This window comes from Protopterus annectens, chromosome 1.part2 (assembly GCF_019279795.1).
Source record: "Protopterus annectens isolate FY-2018-M chromosome 1.part2, PAN1.0, whole genome shotgun sequence".
In the NCBI taxonomy this organism is placed as follows: Eukaryota; Metazoa; Chordata; order Ceratodontiformes; family Protopteridae; genus Protopterus; species Protopterus annectens.
Window position 1 is genome coordinate 1114720885 of NC_056727.1, and position 18950 is coordinate 1114739834.

At 43.5% G+C, this 18950-nt stretch overlaps 1 protein-coding gene and 1 long non-coding RNA gene across 2 annotated transcripts in view; one reads left to right on the plus strand and one right to left on the minus strand.

The window, feature by feature from the left end:
• Positions 1-295: 295 nt before the first annotated feature.
• On the minus strand, positions 296-10072 carry LOC122792255. The gene is made up of 3 exons (XR_006363299.1): positions 10059-10072; positions 4616-4617; positions 296-374 (listed from the first exon to the last, which is right to left on the minus strand). It is a non-coding gene; the product is annotated as an uncharacterized LOC122792255 (long non-coding RNA).
• The window catches only part of ZCCHC17 (zinc finger CCHC-type containing 17), a 442101-nt gene continuing 423803 nt past the window's right edge, over positions 653-18950 (plus strand). Inside the window, exon 1 of the mRNA XM_044060004.1 lies at positions 653-749. The gene's annotated coding sequence lies outside the window, so the exon portion shown is untranslated. The remainder of the gene's footprint in view (positions 750-18950) is intronic.

The window sequence follows — 18950 nt, forward strand, 5'->3', positions numbered from 1 at the left end:
CCTTTTCGACAATGCTACCGTCTCCAACCCATATAACATAGCTGGTCTCACTACCCTCTAGTAGACCTTCCCTTTCACTCCTATTGGTACCCGTCTGTCACAAATCACTCTTGACACTCTTCTCCACCCATTCCACCCTGCCTATACTCTCTTCTTCACCTCTCTTCCACACTCGCCATTACTCTGAACTGTTGATCCCAAGTACTTAAACTCATCCACCTTTACCAACTCTACTCCCTGCATCCTCACCATTCCTCTACCCTCCCTCTCATTTACACACATATATTCTGTTTTAGCCCTGCTGACCTTCATTCCTCTCCTCTCTAAAGCATATCTCCACCTCTCCAGGGTCTCCTCATCCTGGTCCCTACTCTCTGGGTTATTCTGTGGGATATTTATGATGATTGCCTTTTAATAGTTTAAGGGGAGCAGGGTTATGGTTGTTTTCATATTCTAGCAGTGCAACCCCTGGGAGCTGGACTGAACTTGTATATATTATGTTTGCTACTGGTTACAGCCTCTGGCCTATATTTTATTACTTCTCATGGTAAAAACTGAGCAAGCAGACTGCCCTTAAAGTGTGCTTTAAAACTCGAAGGTTTATTTATACATTGAATCCTAAGTGGGAACACTGTTTTTGGAGGTGAAATGTGTGTCAGGTTTCAAATTTTAAAACTGTATTTCTTTGCAGGTTGCCTCAGTCACAGAATATGGAGCTTTTGTGAAAATCCCAGGCTGCAGGAAGCAAGGTAATGTACAAATGCCTAATTTAAACTGGTCATGTCTGTGAAAGTTAAGCCATCAGTCAATGGGACTTCATGGCCATACTGATGGTTTGGTGACAAAGTATCTGCCTGGGGCACTGATTGTGTAGGTTCAAGTAGCAGCTGTGGTGCCTGAAGGCTGACCAGTTACCAGGGAAAAAGTGAGCAGCAATGGCCAGTTTGTCTTTCTTGACCAGATCTGTGGAGGTTGCATATCTAATGGATTCCCTGGTCCTTTTGCATTATCCTGGTGGTTACCTCAGCAGTTGCATTTGGAAGTATTTTATAAAATAGAGGGGAGCAGGCCCCAAGCTAATAGGGTTCATATAGTGGTGGGAGCTTGATATCTTTTGGGTCACTTGGGCATTTACATGCATATTGGAGGGGGGGGGTGTAGTTAGTGGGTTGGTCTTATGAGAAGCCTTTTTCTGCAGTATGACAGTTGAGGGCCTTACAATTTTTCTGTCGTACTGAGTGAGGCACAAGTGGGCCTGATGATTATTTGGGATGTGTGGTCACCTGAAACTTGGATGGAGCCTGTTAGTCAATTACATGCACCGAACATTTATGAAAATCTTTTTGAAATTAGCAGTTGGGACTACACACAGCATAAGCTATTCAAGTTCTACCTTAGACTGTTGACTGCACAAATAATCACCAGACAAAACATCAAATGCCTGGAACATCAAACCATGGAAGTAGTTCACAGTACAGAGGGAAGCAGGGTTTTGCATGTTCCAGCTGAATGTGGGGGTTACAGGGGTACTTGACCCTGGCAACAAATATGTTTTATGCTTTTTCTGTTTTACAGTATTTTGGACATTCATTGTTGTGTGGTCAGTGTTTTGAATGTCACCTATTTGTGTAGTTAGCGTTATGGTATAGATCCAAGCCATCCTCATCACTTTTTAAGTACATTTTTTTTTCTCTTCCTTGGATATATTTAGCTATAACTAGGACACAACATACAAAATATATTCAATCACCCCTTTATCAAGGGGAAGATGCAAGCAGCAGGTAAATGCAGTGTTATACTGCACCTGTGGAAGTTTTTTTTTTGTATTGTGTTGTATCATGCCCAGTGTATCATGCCCAGTGGTATCCACTCCAAAACCATGGTGTGTGTTTTGGCCTTCATTATCTCAGTTGTATGATGATAGATTGTGTTATGATTGTTCTTGTTGTCATCATCTTGTATTTCCCGTCTTCTAGTATGGAAAGAAAGAAGAAATGGATTTTCACAAAGAGCAATAAAAAAAAATTATTATTTCCAGTCACAACACTGTTACTGTAACTGTCAGAACTGCAGGCAGTTACAAATTCCTACAAAGTCATACTGAATGTTTGTATATAGATGCATACAAACAGTTACATTTGCATGATTGGATTTTCTCATACATATTACTACAGAGTATTTTTTTTCTCCAAAGTGACTAGCATGTTGACATTCGGATTGGTTTACCTAACAAATTGTAGATGAATGGAAGCTTTTAGGTCATATTATACAAGTAATTTTTTAAATGTTTTCTACCAGCTAAGTCGGCTTGATTTGAAAAGTCTTGCAGTGGGATTTATTTCACATACTCCATCACTGCAGTTTATATTGATTCAGTTTTGACATTAGCAGCAAGTGGAAAATATAGCTAGCAGCTTCCTAAATGGGGCATGTAGGACAACTTGTGTATTACTCATCCAGTAGTAATTATACTAGCTGCCTGCATTCTAGAAACTTATTTGCAGGTTGTGTTCTTTCCAGATTAATCTGCCTTTTGCTCACCACCATGGAATAGTTTATTTTAATCTTCTGAACTCATATGATCTCATAGGAAATGATAAGGATACTTACTTCCTGGCCTCCGTGTTGTGGAGTTTTGAACTCTTGAGAAAATCCTACTGTGTCTGTTTTGAATCTGTGAAGGTAGCTATGCATGTAACTGTAGTCAGCTAAATACACATTTGTCTGAATCAGTGTACAGCTTAAAAAGAGCCCAAAATATATGTCTGGAACAGGCTCCCCATCCATGTTGAGCAGAGTTCCTCCCTAACCCAATTCAAGTATAACTTGGACAATTGGATGGGGAACAGAAAAGTCATCCCTGGTATGGCACTTGTCTCTAATGGACACGTGTAACCTGTAAATGGTTCATCTCCCAGGCCCATGCTTACACTTATCAAGGGTATCAGAACTTGTCAGAGATTTGGTATGCATGGCTAGGCTTGAAAAGGTCCTTGCGGTCTTTAGCCTAATAAACACCTATGAACCTATAAACTGAGCCTGCAGCATAGCTCTGTACACAGCTAGTTTAAAATATTATTTGGAAACATCTTTGTTTGAAGGTTATAGGGCAAAGGTTGATAAAGTAATGATGAGACACATTTGCTAAGTGTGTAGTGGCAGTGTATGTGTAGAGTTGCACATTATTTTAGATATGCAGTAGGTAAGGGCAACAGTATGAAATTTTAAGTGCAAAATTGAAATTTCTGGCTACAACCCCACTTCAGTCACACACTAACTTTTTTAAGCAAGCACGAACTCATTCATTTTTTTTAATTGTTTATTTTAATACGAATCAGTGTATTTAGGTTTTTGTTAGCATATTTATGTTAGCATTTATTCATTAGATGTGGTTAAGTTATGTAAGATGGCTTGTGCTTTAGAAAGACACTATACAGAAGAACTGATATTATAGCTGAGATTTGGCCTAGCCTTACCTGAGGTTAGGTATCTGCTCTGACTTGCACAAGAGTTTACTCCGTGGATATTGCTGACTTTAGCTTTGGTGAAATTCCAAGAAAAACTAGAGGAGTCATTGGTTTAGCCAGGTACAAATGGTGAATGGGGGACCACAATATGAGTGAAATTGAAAGTGCTATGAGTGAATACATGGGGTCACATTTTCTCCTTTCTTTGTGACTCTGGCAATACTTCTTTTCCATAATTCTAAATGCAGTATTTGCTGTTTAAGTTTTAATAACTTGGTAAATTTAGTAAACTAAAGCCCATTTTAACATCAGATGATGGTAGCTGTAAAAAGCAGAGAATGATAGATGTACAGAGCATGAATAAATATAGTAACGCAGTAGACATAGGAATTAGAAGTCAAACTGTCAGTGTGACAGTTCAAAGCACATTGAAATTGTTTGCAACCTGCCTGCGCAGTTCAATATGCAAGTTGTGGTAAGGGAAGAGGAGTTAAAGTGGAAGGAATTAAAGGACATACTGAAGTAACTGTGACTGTGAAAACAGTTGTATGAGGCAGGAGAGGGGAGTAACGTTCCCAAGTACTGGTAGATATATAGGCTGGCCTCCATGTCTCTTACAGTCAGAAGCAGACAGAAACAGTTCCCTAACTAACATTGAATATGTAAACATAAAATAATTTCCCGGCTTGCCCCCATGACTTTTATAGCCAGAGACTGACCGTAAGCATTCTTTAACTATCATACCTCTCCTAACAAACATTATCAGCCAATTAAGATGCACATGTAAGGGGACACAGTTGTGTTGGGTTTCATGGCTAGGCTTATAAAGGCCCCAGTGGTCATTAGCATCGTGTATTCCTATGATCCTGTGTTCATGCAGGCTAGTGCTTGACACACAAGGCTCTCTGCAGATATCTGTTAGCTTAGTCTGATGTACCAGTCTTCTGTAGTCCTCCTAGGATTTTACACAGGGTGCTAAGCAGGAAGAAATGCTGACATTGTTCCTCAAAAAGAAGATTGGCCTCTTTTCTGACCTTTCCTTCCCCTCCCATGTCTTGGTATCTAGTAGTCAGCCTACTTCTTTACTCTAGGTCACAGGGTCTACAGATGGGAGCCCTTCTGTATTCGTGGGACAGCTTCTTTGTTACCACTGTTGAATTTAGTAATACTGTAAGGATGACTGTGCTTCATTCTTTAACTTTCCCCTACCACACCCCATATTTCCACACACTCACTGATGATTATGTTGTGGTTGGTGTCTATAAAAGTTGCATTACAGCTGTGTGTGTGTAATTTGTTTTTTTTTTTTCTTTTCTTTATGCCATAAGTGAACTATTTTTAAGTAAACTATTTATAGACTTTCTCAATTGTGGTAGTTTTACAAGTGGCTTTCCTTGACTTACAACGTGGAAAGTGCTTGCCCAATGATGAACCTTTAGGACTTGTATCACTAGAGTGTCTGAGGATTAATTTAATTATAACTGGTGTTAGAAACAAAAAAACTTCAGCAGTCTTTCTAATGTTAGCTCAGTAATAGATTTTGGAAAGGGCAAGCCTTATTTCATACCAGGCACTACATATTGCTGATGTTCATCGTGTTTCACTGTTGCAGTCCTAACAAATGGGTTATCCGGCTCCTGGTAGCCCTCAGTCGGCCAGAAAACCAAAGGTAAGTAAAAACGCCGTTGGTTGTAAAGGACGTCAGGGCATCTGATACCAAAGGAGGCAGCCGACGTCACTTCCTCAGTCTTCCTTGCCGCGGAGCCCGAAGCAGAAGCTTTTCATGCACTAGTGCTGGTCGGCAGTTTACCTTTGTTGGTTTCCGACAAGAGTTGAAGTCTACTACAGCTAAGTACCCCGTTGGGGATCCTCTTTTCTTGCCTTAACGAATGTCAGAAAAAGTTAATAATTGCCTTACCTGTGGAAAGCAGATTCCCCATAGAGATATTCATTCCTATTGCGTTATTTGTTTAGGCCTTGACCACAACATTCCTAAGTGTGATCTCTGTGCCTCCTTTAATCCGCATACTATCCATCATCGGGCTAAGATTTTGGCTAGGCATTTTGGAGTTTGGCCTAAGTTCGTTGGTATGGCGTCCACCGGTCTTCAGGCTTTGGATGTTCAGAAGAAACGTAAAGATAAGGACCGCGACAGGCCTCAGAAAGCTAAGTCGTCGGATGAGGTTAAGTTGGTTGTCAGGTCAGGCGGTAGCCAGTGAGACGCCTTTGCAGTCCCTGCAGTCCACTGATGTACAACCGCAGGCCTTAAGAGTCCGAGTCCCTTAGGCCTTCAGCCTCCGTTTTGCCTTCCGACCTGTCACCAGTCACCTCTTCTGCTGGAGCCGGAGCCGCTAAGTTGACTCCGGTGTCCTAGGCCTCTGTTTTGCATTCTGACAGCAAACAGCCTCCTTCAACCTCTGCTACAACTTCAGCGGTTGCCAGGCCTCCAGAATCCCCCAGGCTTGCAGATAAATCTTCCATTCGTAAGCCCGTGAAAAGGCAGGCTCCAGCTGTTTCTAGTTCCCCTCAATCCCAAATGGTTAAAATGGCTAATGATTTGTTAACTTTTATTAGGGGTTCTCCGCCTCCTCTTTCTAAAAGGAGTAGGGATGTTTCCCCAGAGGTTTTGTCCTGCTCAGGTTCCGTTTCTTCCAGCATTTCTGCTGATGAGGAATTTTCTCAGGCTTTTTCTCCTTTTGAGGATTCAGCTGCAGAGGAGTTCATCCCTTTGGCCTCTCCTCCAGAGGATTTCTCTTTTGGTGATACTTTAAATACCCTCAGAGAAAGTTTTAAATGGGAAAGTTAGGATTATCCCCAATCCAAGAAACGGATTAGGGAATTTCTGAATTTACCTCAGCATAGTCCTCTTGCTATTCCCCCTTTGTTGGAAATTGTTGCTGATGTTTTTCTGGAAAATTCCTTGTCTCCAAATTCGGTTCCTCCTGCTCCCAGGAAACCTGACCAGTGCACAGAGGCCCTGATTCTCATCTGTTTCTTTTCAGGAATCCTTTGGCGGATCCAGAGGTTATTTCTCAGGGCCCTAAAGGAGTTAATGCCACTGTTGCCAGGACTCCTGATGTTCTTTGTGTTTCACTGTTGCAGTCATTACATTTGGGTAATCAGGTGGCAGGTTGACCTCAGTCAGCCTTATTAACAAAGCCTTGGGTCCTGCGTCAGTTGCTGTCCCTTCTTCCATGATGTCAGGTCGTCAGGGTTATAAAAATGCAGCCGACGCCATTACATCAGTCTTTCTTGCCATGCGGTGCCCGAAGCGGAAGCAGTTCGTAAGTGCCGGTCGGCCGACTCCTGAAATTTCCGTTTTCGAGTTACAGAACCGAAGTCTTCAACTAAAAGCTAAGTACCTCGTTGGGGAAACTTTTTATTGCTCCTTACCGATGTCAGTAAAAGTTAATAATTGCATTAATGATTTACAGTGATAATTGCATTAGTGATGATTTTATGCTATAAATTAAACATGTTTTTGTTTTATTTCAGTTCTGATGAAGTCATCCTGTGGTTGCTGACGAAAGCGCTTAACTGTTGTGGTTTCCCAAGTTTTTGAGTACAGGACTGTCAGCGTTTTTTTTTTTTTTTTCTGTCAAGTTTTCTGTTGGTTCTTGGTTTCGTGTTAATAATTGCATTACTTGTGGGAAGCAAATACCTCATAAGGATTTTAATTTGTATTGTATTCCTTGCCTAGGCCCTGACCACAATGTGCCTTGCTGTCGGTTTTGTGCTAAATTTAATCAACGCACGATTAAACGTCTGTATATTTTTGCTTCTAAATATTTTGGCTCAAGATTTAACTATCCAGATATGTCGTTGGTTAGCAATCCGAATACTGAAAAAATGCAAAGAAAAAGAGACAGATCGTCGAGGTCCAAAACCGACGACACTTCTCCTAAGCCAGCCGCCGGTACTCAGTGAGGTGCTTTCGCAACCCCCGATACCCGCTACTTTTGATTATCTGGCCTCTGCTGAGACCCATTCAGAGTCCGGTATGCTGCGAGATGCTTTAAGTATTGAACCCACAGATGTCTCTACCTTAGATGGGTCCGGAGCCGCTGTGCAGGCACCGGCTTCTGAGGGTTTTTTCAGGCCTAAATATTTGTATATTAAACCAACGCCATCTTCAAAACTAAAGCCAAAATCTACTTGTATGTTTATAAAAAACGACGCTTGGCCACGTGTACAGACCCCAATGCCTAAAAAACAAATTATCAAAATGGCTGAAGATTTAATTACCTTGATCAGAGGTGGCCATCCCCCTCCTGCTAAGAGGCCTAGGCAAGGCACTGACTATGAATCTTCAGATCAGGTTTCTATTTCTTCTGATTCTTCTTCTGAACAGGATTTATCTATACCTACTTATGAGGATTCTGATGCAGAAGATTCCATCCTTTCTGCTTCTCCCCCTGAGGATTTCTCTTTTGGAGAAACTTTACATACCTTAAGGGAACACTTCCTCTGAATCTAAAAAGAGACTTGGGAATTTTCTTCTTTTTCCTCAGCATAGGCCTTTGGCTATACCTCCTGTTCTAGACATTGTTGATGTTTTTTCAGAATCCAGTATGACCCCTGATTCTCTGCCTCCGGCTCCTAGTAAGCCAGACAGATACTGCAGGGTTCCTGATTCCCACAAATTCCTTTTCAAGAACCCTACTGCTGATCCTGAAACCATTTCTCAGGGTCCCAAGGGGGTTAAGGCCTCTACTGCTAAAAATCCTACCCCCTCTGACAGAGATTCCAGGGCGCTGGATAGATGGGGTAAGAAGGTTTACACATCTGCAACCTTGGCAATCAGGGCTTTAAACTGTCAATTTCACATGCTTAAATATCAACAGCATGTTATGGGTCTACTTAAACAGAAAATGATGTTGATCTCTGACTGTGTGGAAAATAAAGAGTTGCAGGATTTATTACATTCAGCTGAGCAAGTTGGAAAACATACTTTGCAATGTGGTTTTGATTCTTTGGAGGCCTCTTGCAGGGCTGCTGTAACTGGATCTGTGATAAGAAGGCATGCTTGGCTCAAAGAGCAAAATCTGCCTGACCATGTTAAAGCAAAATTGTTGTATGCTCCTTTGTAACAGGACAGTCTCTTTGGTAATAAGGCTGAAGAAGTTTTAAAAAGATGGAAGATAAAGCTAAAGCTATGCAAACTGTGAAAGATTTCTTACAAGTGCAGCCACCCAGATTTAGTAGGCACTGGCCTACTAAGAACTGGTCCTTTCCAGTTCCCTCGAGAGCCGCTCAAGTCAAATCCAGACATTCCAAAGGCTCCAGGTTTCATTCACAAGGAACTTTTAGAACAAAACAATGGTGTGCCTCCACCTCCAAACCTGGAAGCAACAAGGCACCTCCCTATGGTAAACAGTCTCAATGACTTTCCTCTACAGTCACCAAGCACTTACCTTTTGGCCGCCCCATTGGGAGGAAAACTGGCACTTCATGCACGAAACTGGCAACTGATTACCCAGGACAAATGAGTTTTAAATATAGTATCCCAGGGATACAGGTTTCATTTCCACACGTTGTCAATCCCAAACGGATGGCCAGATCTGCCTCCAAATCAGTGGGCAGTGGCCAAGAAACAAGTTCTGTCCCTCATGAATATAGGGGCTATTCAGCCAGTACCAGAAGAGGAAAAGGGACAAGGAGTCTATTCAAGACTTTTCCTGGTACCCAGAAAAGACAAATCATGGCATCCAATTTTGGACTTATCCATTCTAAATACATTTCTGGACATTCCAAAATTCAAGACGCTGACTCTTCAACAGTTACTACCTATGCTAGGCAAAGATGCCTGGTTGGTAACTCTAGACTTAAGAGACTTACCTGCATATCCCAATCAGGGAATCTTGCAGAAGATACCTCTGCTTCAAAGCAGGCTATTTGCATTACCAGTTCTCTGCACTGCCCTTTGGCTTATCTACTGCACCCAGGGTCTACACAAAGTGCCTGGCACCAGTAATTGCATTTTGCAGACAAAGAAATATTCAAATTTATCCGTACCTGGACGATTGTCTAATTTAAGCAGAAAACAAGGACACTCTTCTAAAGCATCTGCCATTTGTAAAAAGGGTTCTAACTTGTCTAGGGTACACCATGAACATAAAGAAATCACAACTGGTACCCTCTCAAAAAATTACATTCCTGGGTGCAAGCTTGAATACAACTGCCCAGATGACTTACCTTACGCCAGAAAAGCAAATTCATTTGACGACTTACTTCAAACAGGTGGCCATAAAAACCCAGCTATCTGCAAGACAAATTCTGCAGGCCTTGGGATTCATGGCCTCTTGCATTCTTCTAATTCCATATGCAAGACTGCGTATGAGAAAACTTCAGTGGTACCTAAAAAGTTTATGGAGTCAGCATTGTCACAGCCTGGAAGCAATGGTTCCTATTATACCTTGCCTGCAACTAGAGTTCCTATGGTGGGCAGAGGCCTGCCACCAAAACAAGAGACTGCCATTTACTCCATCCCCTGTGGCCCAAACTCTAGCTACAGACGCATCAGACTATGCTTGGGGGGCACATCTGGCAGGGAAATGCATTCAGGGCAGATGGAGCCCAAATCAAATGCACCTACATATCAATCAGAAAGAGATGCTAGCTGTACAGAATGCTCTGAGAGCCTTCAAGGGCTACCTTCATCCAGGACAACTACTGATAGACAGACAACATCACAGTCATGTGGTACATAAACAGGCATGGGGGTACACATTCCTACCCCCTTTGCAGACTAGCCATGGCATTGTGGAACACGGCCTTGACATCAAATATATCTACAAGCTCAATTCCTGCCAGGAAAACTAAATACTCTGGCAGACGAACTAAGCAGAAATCTTATTGACCCACATGAATGGAAACTGGAACCACAAGTTTTCAACATGTTGACACGCAAATGGGGGAGCCCAGACATAGATCTTTTTGCCTCACCCCAGAACTATCAGTTGGACAAATTCTGCACAAGAATTCATCACAAAAAAGCTTGGAAAGTGGATGCTCTATCACTCAGCTGGAAAAACTATCAGTCTATGCTTTCCCCCCCTCTGCCTCTGCTCTCCAAAGCCCTACTAAAAGTCAGACAGGACAAGCCTAAAGTGATTCTGATTGCTCCAAACTGGCTTCGCCAACACTGGTACCCACTCCTGCGCAATGTGTCACACCTTCCTCTGTGGCTCCTGCCACAAACACCTTACCTACTGTCTCAGCAGAACTACCAAATTCTGCACACTCCGCTCCAAACTTTGAATCTTGCAGCATGGCTAATCATCTAATTTCACCCTTGGCATCTCTCAGCAAACCTGTGATGGATGCCATTTTGGAGGCTAGAAGGCCTAGTACTAGAAAATGTTATGCTGACAAATGGAAAAGATTCTGTGCCTGGAACCAATCACAAGGAATAAGCACAGCAATGCCCAATATTCCTCAGATTCTGCAATACTTAACTGAGATGCTTCACAAGGGTCTATCTTTTTCTTCCATAAAAATCCATGCCTCTGCCATTTCAGCTCATTACAACACAGAACCTCCCCTCTTCTCGCATCCTCTGCTAAAGCAGTATCTGAGGGGTGAAAAATTTAAGACCTCCCAGGAGAGCACCAACTCCTGCATGGGGCCTCAATTTTGTTTTGGAAAAACTCACTCTACCTCCTTTTGAGCCAGCTGCTACTATGGACCTAAAATTTCTCTCTTGGAAAACAGCTTTCCTTTTAGCAGTCACTTCAGCTAGAAGGATTTCAGAATTACAGGCTGCTATGGCAGTGGAGCCTTTCATTATTTTTTATCTGGATAGGGTGGCTCTCTGGACCAATCCATTCTTTATGCCTAAGGTGATATCCAGTGTGGCTCTTAATCAGACCATTCATCTGCCAACTTTCTTCCCCAATCCACAGAACAAGGGTGAGTGGATTCTGCATTCATTGGATGTACACAGACAACTTAGATTCTTCTTAAACAGGACAAAATCTCTAAGAAAATCTGAACAACTATTGGTGGAATTTGCTGCAGGGGCAGAGGGAAAGGCTATTTCAAAGCAGACTATTTCCAAATGGATAAGCCATTGTATTAGTTTCTGCTGTATGCACCATGGTAAACCTATCCCCAAGGCGATCAGATCTCATTCCACCAGGGCTGCATCTACTTCTGCAGCCTTTCTCAGAGGGGTTCCTACCAGAGACATTCTAGAAGCTGCTACCTGGAGCTCAGTTCATACGTTCACCAAGCATTACCATTTACCTCTCTTCTCCAAATCCAGAGTGGGCTTTGCCACTGCTGTCCTGCAGGGCCTTATAGCTGCTCCTAATGCTGTATAAACCCATCCTCCCAACCATAGCTTTGGGATTCTACCCAAATGTAATGACTGCAACAGTGAAACACGAAGAACGTAGTACAGTTGTGTACACTTACCATAAATGTAGATGTTCAAGTGTATTCACTGTTGCAGTCCTGGTTACCCTCCCACCAGCCCCCTGTTTTCTTCTTACTATACCTCTCCTTTCTTTTACTATGCTTAAAAGCCTTTTTGGTGCATTTGCTTTTGTTTGGAGGTATATTTTTTGTGTTTTAAATAATTTTTATATATATATATATATATATATATTTTTTTTTTTTTTTTTTTGCTCCCCATTTGTAGGGCACCTGACATCTGGGGCAAGAAAAATTGATGCAATGGCGTCGGCTGCATGTTTTTTTACCCCTGACGACCTGATGTCATGGAGGAAGGGACAGCAACCGATGCAGGACCCAAGACTTTGTTAATCAGGCCGACTGAGGGCAACCTGCCAGCAGATTACCCAAATGTAATGACTGCAACAGTGAATACACTCGAACATCTACATTTATGTTAAGTGTACACAACTGTACTTTCCCTCTGACAGGGAGTCTAGGAACCTAGATAGGTGGGGCAAAAAGGTTTATACCTCTGCCATCCTAGCTGTTAGGGCTGCCAATTGTGTATTTCATATGATGAAGTACCAGCAGCACACCTTGGAGGTTATTAAGTTTAGGATAGCAAGTATACCTCTTTTGGCAGAGAGTAAAGACATGCAGTATTTACTGAATTCAGCCAGTTTGGTCAATAAGCATTCTTTGCATTGTGGTTTTGACATCCTTGAGGCCTCCAGCAGGGCTATGGCTACTAGATCTGTTATTAGAAGGCACGCTTGGCTCAGAGAACAGCCTCTTCTAGAACCTGCCAAGGCTAATCTTTTGGATGTACCTTTGCATAAAGACAGTCTTTTTGGCAGCAAAGCAGAGGCGGTACTGAAGAAGATGGAGGATAAGGCCAAGTCCATACAAACTGTTAAGGATTTTCTGCAAGTTCAACCCCCTCGCTTTAGCAGGAATTACCTTTCCAAGAGTTGGACCTTTCCTGATAGCAGCAGACAGAACCGTTCCAGGACTAGAGGTTACAAATCTTCTAGGGGCAGGGGGCTACCTCTCAAAGGTCTAGGCATTGTCAGGCTTCCACTACTAAAGGGGGAAGCTCCAAGCCTGCATCTCAGTCAAAACACTCTCAATGACTTTTTACAACTTCTGCCTGTTCTTGCTTGCTGGGAGAGTCCTTTAGGGGGAAGGTTGGCCCTTTTTTGCAGATGTCTGGGCCACTATTGCAGACTACAAATGGGTGCTCAGAACGGTGTCCGTAGGGCACAAGTTTTCTTTCCGCACCTTTCCAGCTCCCAAGGGATTCCCGGACATCCCTCCAAACCAAAGGGCAGAAACAGAAAAACAGATTTTCTCTGTCTCATCTGGGAGCAATAGAATCAGTCCCTGCTCTGCAGGTAGGCCAGGACTTTTATTCCAGGCTTTTCCTAGTTTCAAAAAAAGAAGGCACCTGGCATCCTATTCTGAATCTTTCTATTCTGAACTCTTTTTCTAGTAATTCCAAAGTTCAAAATGCTCACTCTACATCAGTTGCTACTACTTCTAGAAAAGGATTCCTGGCTGGTAACCTTGGATCTCAAAGACGCTTATCTGCACATTCCTATCAGGGAAAGTTGCAAGCAGTATCTTCGTTTCAGAGTGGGTGAGCAACATTAGCAATTCTCTGCACTGCCCTTTGGCTTATCTACTGCTCCCAGAGTTTTCACAAAGTGCCTGGCCCCAGTCATTGCTTTTTGCAGGCAGAAGAAAATTCATATTTACCCATACTTGGACGACTGTCTGATTCAAGCAAGTTCTCAGGAACAGCTATTAAAGGATCTGGAATTCATAAAGACTCTTCTCTCTTCCCTGGGTTACACTCTCAATGTGGAAAAAATCGAAAATGGTACCATCCAAGGAGATAACATTCCTGGCAGCGAGTCTGAACACAGCCGCCCAGATACATGTCACCCAGGAGAAGCAGACAACTCTTTCAGTTTACTTCAAGGACTTGGCAAGCCTGTCCCAGCTCCCTGCAAGCAAGTACCTGCAAGCTCTGGGATTCATGGCAGCTCGTATTCTCATGATTCCATATGCAATACTGCATATGAGGTAATTGCAGTGGTACCTCAAGAACATTTGGTGTCAACACTCAGAGGACCTGGATATGATGATTCCTCTGCTTTCATCTCTGCAGACGGAGTTTCTGTGGTGGGCAACAGCCTGTCTACAAAACAAAGGCATGTCTTTTCAGACACCTTTTGCCACTCAAGTTCTGACTACAGGTGCATTGGTCTATGCCTGCGGAGCACACCTGGATGGCAGATGCATACAGGGACATTGGGACACCCAGCAGCTGCACCTGCACATACATCTAAAATAGTTGATTGTAGTTCAGCAGGCCTTACTGGCTTTCAAGCATCTTTTTTCTCCAGGGACTCTGCTTGTCAGGACAGACGACACCACGGTCATGTGGTACATCAACAAGCAGGGAGGGGCTCACTCTTACCCCCTGTGCAGGCAAAGCATGAATCTTTGGTCCATGGCAGCATCCCTGGACCTGGATCTCTTAGCTCAGTTTCTTCCAGGAAGGCTCAGTGTTTTGGCAGACCAGTTGAACAGGCAAACCATGGATCCTCACGAGTGGCAGCTGAACAGAGCAGTCTTTTACAGCATTATTCAATGCTGGGGCATGCCTCAGGTGGATCTTTTCTCCTCCCCAGACAACCATCTGCTAACTCTCTTTTGCACCAGACAGCAGCACAGCAGAGCCTGGAAAGTGGATGCTCTCTCCTTCCCTTGGACTTTGCTATCAGTGTACGCTTTCCCCTCCTCTTCCTCTTCTTCCCAGAGTATTAGTGAAGATCAGGGAGGAACGTCCAAGGACTATTCTCATAGCTCCGGACTGGCCCAGACAGCATTGGTATCTGCTGCTTCGCAGTCTCTCCCATCTTCCTCTGAAGCCAGATCTTTTGGTTCAGGAAGGGGGAAGCATTCTACGTCCTCCTCTTCAGTCTCTCCATTTGGCAGCATGGCTCATTGTATGACTCCTTCCCTTTCTTCCTCCCTTTCCCAACAGGTGGTTGACTTGCTGAGGGAGGCCAGGAGACCTAGCACTAGGAAATCCTATGCTGGCAAATGGGAAAAGTTCTCTCAATGGATGCAGGCTAGAGAGGAGTTTGCTTCTCAACCTACCCTTCCTCTGATCCTAGAATACCTGGCTGATTTGCTTCAGGGTGGTCTTTCTTTTTCCTCTATCAAGATCCATGCTTCAGCCATCTCTGCTCATTGTTCTCTTGAACAGCCTATTTTCTCTCATCCCCTGATGAAAATGTTTCTCAGAGGTGCTTGCAATTTAAAACCTCCCAGTAGAGCACCTACTCCAGCTTGGGATCTTAATTTTGTTCTGGAGAAACTCACTCTTCCTCCTTTTGAGCCAGCTGCCACTTCAGATTTAAAGTTTTTCTCTTGGAAGATCGCCTTCCTCTTGGCTATAACTTCAGCAAGCAGGGTTTCAGAGCTGCAAGCTTTGACCGTAGAGCCTTTTCTTATTTTCCATGCAGATAGAGTTTCTCTGAAGACTAATCCCTCCTTTATGCCTAAGGTGGTTTCCAGCCTGATTCTTATCAGTCCATAAACCTTCCTACCTTCTTTCCTAATCCTCGCAATAGAGGTGAAAGGATCCTACATTCTCTTGATGTGCACAGACGGGTCAGGTTTTACCTGGACAGGACTAAAGACATTCGGAAATCAGCACAGTTATTGGTCAGTTTTGCCCCCTGGAGCCCAGGGCAAGGCTATTTCTAAGCAGACCATTTCTAAATGGATTGCACATTGCATTACTTTTTGTTGTTCCTTTCATGGCAAAGCTCCACCTCAAGGGGTTAGGATCCACTGTACTAGAGCGGCTTCCACTTTGGCAGCCTTTCTAAGGGGTGTCCCTACTAAAGACATTTTGGAGGCTGCCACATGGTCTTCTGTTCACACTTTCGCAAAGCATTACAATAGGTTCATAGGTAGGTACTAGGCTATCGGCCCTAGGGTCCATACAAGCCTATCCAAAAAATGTACCCTGGCTTTTGCCACCCAAGAAAATTATTTTCCTGTGCCCCTGTCGAGCAGAGCCACAGAAGTGATCCCAGGGGTGAATTTCCCATTTCCCATCCAATCATCAAGATTTTTCTTGAGTGCTAATGAGGAGCTCTGTTTGACATAGGTAGTCTGTTCCAGAGTATGGGAAGTCTCTGGGACAGGAATCTAACCCTCCAGCATGTTCTGTTTATTGTGGTGACAAGGTTTAGGTCTCTAGAGCGTGTAGCTCGGAGGGATTGGGATTTCTTTAAGTGGAGCATGTCCAACAGCTCTGGGTTTGACATAGCTTTGTATGTTAGGCAGAGATTGCCCTTGAGTAGGCGATATGCGATGGAGTAAAGCTGTAGTTTTTTGAGACGGTCTGCATAGGGCATCTGTTTGAGGCCAGGAATCCTCTTTGTGAGGTATTTCTGTGGTCTTTCCAGTTGTAGATGTCTTGTGAGGTACATACCAAAAGGGGCGTTGTACTCTATGGGTCGAATGAGTGATGAGTAGAGGGGAACAATGACCTCTTTTTTTTTCTGGATGAGAATCCTTTTGTGATGAGATGAGCCACGTAGAAGGATTTCATGACCACTGTGGCGATATGATTATCAAAGGAGAGACTGCTGTCCACCTGTGTCCCAAGGTCTCATCACATTTTCGGCATTAAGTAGACTACCAGCTATGTGGTAGCTCATGGGTACAGAGTTTTTACCAAAGGGGATGACAATACACTTTTTGGCATTGAGCTTCAGGCCATGGCTTTGACACCAGGTATCTGTCTCAGTGAGGCCCTTTTGTAGTTTGTCCACATCATTAGGAGTTTCGATTATGGCTCCTAGTTTGTTAGTCAAAGACCTTCCTTGTTGGCCTGCACCTCAGAGAAGTAGATACCAAACAGGAGAGGACCCGGGACTGAACCCTGTGGTACTCCACTTGTCACTGGTCTGATGTCGGATTTGGAATCCGCTACTTTCACAGTGTGGGTTCTGTCCGTGAGCCAGTTGGCAATCCATCTTGTGACATAGGGATTTATACCTAGTTTAGTGAGCTTATCTATAATTCCAGAGTGGGGGGTGGTGTCGAAAGCCTTGGCGAGATCTAGATAAGCTGTGTGAACCATTTTACCCTCATCTATGGCTTTGGTGACTGCTTCAAAGAAGTCAATCAGGTTTAGGAGACATGATCTGCCATTTACAAATCCAAATTGGGTAGGGTCCAGAGTTTGGAGATTACCAATGTCTTTATGTGTTCCACGATGATATGTTCCATGGCCTTGCAGACCAGGCTCGTCAGGCTAATGGGGCGGTAGTTCCCGGGGTCTGTCGTGGCTCCCCCTTTGTGGAGTGGGATAACCGTCGCGGTGCGCCATTCAGTGGGTACAAAGCCTGAGGTGAGGCTATGATTGAACATGTTACTTGGGTAGGGTGCCAGTTCATTCTGTAGTTCATGTAGAACGCACCCTGGGATATTGTCAGGTCCCATGGATGCTGTGTTCTTGGCTTTCGAGAGTGTGTTTTTTACCTGTGCAGCCGTGATTATAGGAACTTTGCATTTGCCTCTGTTTTCTGGAGCCAGGGCAGGGTTTGCCACTGCGGTGTTGCAGAGCATTATCTCCAGCCCTTGATGCTGTTAGTCCCCCCCCCCTTTTTTTTTTCTCTGGGCTTTGGTAATCAACCCATTTGTTAGGACTGCAACAATGAAACACGATGAACATAGTACAGTTGTGTACACTTACAATAAATGTAGATGTTCGAGTGTATTCACTGTTGAAGTTCTGGTTTCCCTCCCTCCTTCCCCCTTTTTGTGGTCCTCTTCTATTCTTTTTTTCCTGAGGTGCAGGCTTAATTTGTTATTTGTCAAATTGGTTTTTGATTTAAGCTTTATTTTCTGGGGGCTCTTGACTGTTGTGGCAAGAAAGATTGAGGAAGTGACGTCGGCTGCCTCCTTTTGTATCGGACGTCCTTTACAACCGATGTCATTTTTACTTACCTTTGGTATTCTGGCCGACTGAGGGCTACCGGGAGCCGGATAACCCATTTGTTAGGAATGTAACAGTGAATACACTTGAACATCTATAATTATGGTAAGTGTACACAACTGTACTTTCTCCTCAGGTATTTGGAAATGGCTTTGGACTTGGTCTTTTCATTGGTCAGGCTTTTACATATCGTCTCATTAAAAATCTAATTGAGATCCTACAGCATCACTGAGGTCAGGTACGCTGTTCTACGATGTTGCTGTAGCGTTTACTGCCATTCATTTATCTAGCAAGAAGTTAAATTTTGTGGTGTGATTACGATTTTTACATGTTATCTATTTGTGGTTTGTGTACAGGTACATGAATCTTTTTATTCTAGCATGACATCTAAGGAAACTCAAAGCCTTCCACAGATCCTTAGCCACTCCTCTCTGTCTGTTGACTACGCTGGGTTTCAAGCACGTCTGAGTGTTGACTTCAGGTGTTGTGCACTTCTGCTTTTGATTTCCCTGGGTTTTGTGCACGTCTGTCTTTTGCTGACTATGATTTTATAGCAGCAGCTCAGACCTCTACACCTCAATTATTTTCTGGCCCTTCAGCCGTGATACCATCAACCAGTTAAATTACTTGTGGGACACTGCTGTCAATGTTCTGGCCATCGAACTATGTTGTTGGCAGAATGAGGTCAGAAATGCATTCCTTTTGGTTCTTTTTTGTTTTAAGGATGAAAGCTATGGCTTTCCTTATGTTGATCTACTTATGCATTTTTAGTTGTTGTATTGTCTCCCTTACATGATGTTTTGTTTATTTTTTATTTTTTGTCGGCTTTTTCTCCCCAGTGCATCATCCTACAGCACCTGACCCAGTGCCCCAAATCCATTGTTGAGTCTTTGACACCTCCCCGGCAAACTGATCCAAAAGGGCTGGGGCCAGCACAGAGCTTAGGGGTGTCCTGGGAGTCTGACCATCAACATCCACCAGGTGGGCTTCTTTTTATGACCAACCCTGTTACTTGCCCCCTCCCTAATGGCTCCTGTGGTAAAGTCTGAGGA